The sequence below is a fragment of the Podarcis tiliguerta genome (assembly GCF_965153285.1).
Source record: "Podarcis tiliguerta genome assembly, chromosome: 12".
In the NCBI taxonomy this organism is placed as follows: domain Eukaryota; kingdom Metazoa; phylum Chordata; class Lepidosauria; order Squamata; family Lacertidae; genus Podarcis; species Podarcis tiliguerta.
Window position 1 is genome coordinate 11,294,701 of NC_139545.1, and position 4,627 is coordinate 11,299,327.

General features: G+C 44.0%; 1 long non-coding RNA gene across 1 annotated transcript; it reads right to left on the reverse strand.

Moving 5' to 3' along the window:
• Positions 1 to 355: 355 nt before the first annotated feature.
• Positions 356 to 3,970, reverse strand: LOC310660552. The gene is made up of 2 exons (XR_014503506.1): positions 3,567 to 3,970; positions 356 to 1,122 (listed from the first exon to the last, which is right to left on the reverse strand). It is a non-coding gene; the product is annotated as an uncharacterized lncRNA (long non-coding RNA).
• Between the last annotated feature and the right edge of the window lie 657 nt (positions 3,971 to 4,627).

Sequence of the window (4,627 nt, forward strand, 5' to 3'; positions counted from 1 at the left end):
TCTCCGCACAGCATCCGAGATTCATTTCCTACCTGATGAATTGAGAGGATCAGGCTGCATGGATTCAATCCGAGGAGAGAACTGGGTGGGTGACCTCATTTCATTGCTTTCACCAAACTGTGTCTTTGCTGTTCTATAAAATAGCACAAATGTAAACGAGGTGTGAACTGCTTTCACATCTCATTTAGGTAACAGATGAGGCATGAAATGCATTTCACAAGCACAAGTACTAGACCGGTACCGCTCAAGCTTATGGCAATGAAGAGCTGTTTTATCCCCTTGCAGTTCTGGATTCACTCTGAAAGTGGTTACTAAGTGTGGGGCAGGGGTGAGGGGAAGCATTATCAAGCAAGGGCATGTTTGCTATTTTTATTTGCTCTCCCAAAATATCCCGAGGAGTTGACATTCTCAGTTGCATAGATGGATGTAGTTATCTGTCTCACAGAAAAACCCCACTACATCCAGATGGTGCAAAATAATAATAAAAATGACAGTTTTAGCAGGCAAGCTGGAATTTCAGATCATTTGAAGAACTTTTACTTCTTCTTGTATTTAAAGACCCCAAATATTGTCTTCTAGCGCATCATATACATGGACGCTGTGATAGATAGAGACAGATAACTTGGGTCGAGGGGTTGCTCACCAGTACCTCGCATGGCATCTGAAAAAAGAGCTCCGTAAACATCCTCACAAAAACTCAAGAAAATAAAAATGCTGTTTGCTCTCCCTACGCTGCTCATGTTTGCACTAGAACCTTCTGGAACTTTCAAGAACTTTCAGTTTGTTTCTGGAAAGAATGAACACTCTCACACAGACCCCAGCAGGATCAGCCACTCCTACATTGAACAGGCCCCTATTCCACTGGATGCCAGGATTAGACATCCACTCTCCCTTCCATCTTGAACAGAGGACAGGTGCAAAAACCTCCTCTCTGTGAGAAAGCGCTGTGGTGGCTGGTGTAGATATCTTTTCTTCTATTGAAGCATGTTGTGGTCCTCTCTTTTTCTGCTTTTATCCAACGTTTTCAACTCTTTCTCATAGGATGCCTTCCTCCAGATATCAACCAGTGCTAATGTATAACGTAGATTTTGGGGGAATGCTTGAAAACCTCACACAGGTTCACTAAAAATAAAAGGAAATATCAATTAGGCACAGTATCATATGGCTATTTCTAAAGTCTCAAGGTGTTGTCCCCCCCCCCCCCATTTAATATTTCCCAAGTGGATGCAATAACTTCCACCTTCAACAGAGGAGCCATCTGGGGAAATGTTAACACTTAAGAATGGAATCCAACTGATCTTTGCAGAATTGCAAATACAGATCACTGGCTGTTTACTCAGGAGTGCTGTTAGCTAGAAGGCCTCTTAGCTCCAGTTGTCAAAGAGGATTCATTACACTGGCATCTCACACAAAAATCACAAGGAGGAAGTAAATGTGACTGGGCAAGGTTCTCAATGTTACTTATGTAACTGCCTCTTGGGGCTAATTAGAACTGCTTTTGTAGTATGCAAGCTATACATTCCTTGAGATGCTTTCAAAAACAGTGTGTGATCTCCTCAGTGAGGTCCTGGGTTTTGTGCTGATTCTGCAACTCAGCTAAGCATCCCAAAGAATGTAACAATCTCTCTGATTAAAGTTCAATGGAAAAATGGAGGAACGGAACGGAATAATGGCCAGTGGCTTGTTAAATTGCTGTGGGATTTCTTCATCTTCCTAACTTGGTTAAAGGTTCATTGTTGTGTCCTGTTGTACAATCATGAGCTCTCTCATTTTGCAAAACTTTTTTCAATTAATTTGCTGATACTATTTTCCCCCCCCTTCGTGAAATGACTTCCACAAGCTAGGTTGTTGCAGTAAGTACTCTTGCGCATGCATATTGGTGAAATAGAACTGAGGGGGGAAATTGTGCTGGTTTAGTATTGATATTTTAAATTGTTTAATTGTTAGTCTTTCCTATGCCAAAAGCTTGGGACACGTTTTTCTAGGCTCAAGGACTACAAATTACCAAGAGATCTACTAGCAGGTCCCAATCTACCTGTATGTTCTGTCCTAAAGTAAAGTAAAGGTACCCCTGCCCGTACGGGCCAGTCTTGACAGACTCTAGGGTTGTGCACCCATCTCACTCAAGAGGCTGGGGGCCAGCGCTGTCCGGAGACACTTCCGGGTCACGTGGCCAGCGTGACAAAGCCGCATCTGGCGAGCCAGCACAGCACACGGAAACGCCGTTTACCTTCCCGCTAGTAAGTGGTCCCTATTTATCTACTTGTACCCGGGAGTGCTTTCGAACTGCTAGGTTGGCAGGCGCTGGGACCGAACAACGGGAGCGCACCACGCCGCAGGGATTCGAACCGCCGACCTTTCGATCAGCAAGCCCTAGGCGCTGAGGCTTTTACCCACAGCGCCACCCGTGTCCCTGTGTCCTATCCTGGGCTAAAAGGTCTGGTCTGTTAGATATTGCAGATCACCCACTCACTTGAGAGGAAGCCCCACTGAACTCAGCTGGAGTAGACACATATACACTAGACATGCTCTAGGATTGAGGTGGAAATGGTCCAACTCTGCGGTCTGCCCACATTCTGCTGGGTCCCATGGATGTCAAAAGCAGACAGTTCTCCACTCACAATCCCCTAATTCTTAGCTTTCATTTTTTATTAAAAAACAACCCAGTATGTTTCTAGCATTTGTAGAACCTGAAATATGAGCAAAAATGTAGAGGCACTATTTTTCTCAGGCAGGCCACAAACCAGGTAGCAACACAAGCTGTTGCAAGCTGCAACACACAAACAAGCTTTCCACAGTCAACCATTGTTGACTATAGTATTTCCCAGCCCATTGAGAAGGAATAAATGCAAATAGTTTTAAAAGTAAAAAAAGAGGAATGTTTGTTGTAGAAAGTGAATCACGCTGTCCACAGTTGCACACTCTGTGTGTGTGTGTTCACAAATACTATTTCTTTAATTAAAAAACAACAACCCAAGCTGCTCAAACTAACAACCACTCCCTTCTTGTGCGTGCCCACAAAGAGCTCGCTTTGAGCTGTTTGGAGGTGTGGTCTTGAAGGAAACAGCTCTGAGCATGCTCAGAACAGCTCCTGGGTCTATCCTAAAGGAAGACCAGTTAATGTCAGATACATGAGCTGAACTGAGAAAATGAGAACACAGGGGACTGAAAACGGCACAACCAGTGTAAATAGGCAGTGGCTCTGGCAAGATATTTTAAAAAATTCTTTTTTGCTGCCTGGAGGCAGATGTGTGGGACCTCCTTGCCACAGCAATACTTTCAGGTTGATGTTGACTAAGTGGCACAGAAAGCTTATTGGCCAGCAACTGACAGAAAAGTATCCAGGACTCTGCATATTGAAATGCATTATGGGTGGATGGGTGGGGCAGGAAAGAGTGTGGATGGGGTTTCTGAGAGAAACTTTAAAAAAAATAATGCTGGGCATTTCACTTGGTAGGACTGAGCCTTGGGATAACCTAATGGACCACCCTCCATGGTCAGGAAGCATGCAGAGTGATCTGCGTTTTGCCCTGTTCCTATGAGTCAATGGGAGGGAAATTACTTACCTGTGTAGATTCTAGCTGCTCACGAGGCACATCCATGCAACACGGAAGGTTAGGGGTTGACACTGGTGTGCTCCTTTCCTGTGATGCTCTCCTAAGCCATCTGGTACCCTGTTTTCAGCTGCTCCATCACTAGTCCTTCACCATCATTCTGGGGGGTTATGGTGGTTGACATCTTATTCCACCCTCATAGCTCCCTGGGCCTATCTCAGGGATAAGATTGTGCCTTCTTTTTTTAAGTTTTAGCAGTCTACTTTGCAACTTCAGATACCGCCAGTAGAAACGGCACTGGAAATTTCCACACAGAACCATCTCAGATGAAACTAGTGCAAAATGTTCCTGCATAAACACCAACCAAAACAGAGGAACTCTCATTCTTTTAATATCGGGCCATAATAGAACAGATGCACTGCCCTGCTCCACTAAACAGCACACCAGTATACAATAATCTGCAGAAGGTCTGACAATTTATTCTATAACAACATAGCACTAAATGCAGAAGTGGAAACTCGGTTTAAAATTATCTGAGCCAGTAAAAGGGAATTGAATAAAAGCCTCTGATTTTATCTTCATACAATTACTGTACTGCTGTTGCTGTTATTAGCTAGCCATGATGATTATTAATCTCCATGTGCGCCCACACCTGGAAATAAAAAGGCAAGACATTTAACAATAGGTTAGCAAACTGGATCCATAAATGTATTAAATATAAAAGAAATTTGCTAAGGATCTCCTTGTCAGGAGCTCGTCTTACACTCGAGTAGGACCCTGGCAGAGACACATGCCCAACTGGCATGTTCCATCCCTCCTGGACGATCGTTCGAGAGCTTCAAAAGCTTTCTTCTGCCCGAACATCACAGTGACCGATGCCAACAGACATCAGCACACTTAGGGATCAGCAGAGTGTTTGCAGTTTGCATGACAGATCTCATCAACTCAGCATTTTGGCTAATCTACTTTATTTACATATAAACACACACGGAGCACTGCACCATGGCTCCCTCTCTCTCTAGCATCAAACAGCAAAGGGAAAAAGAACAAAGGACAATAGTCCCACTTCACGG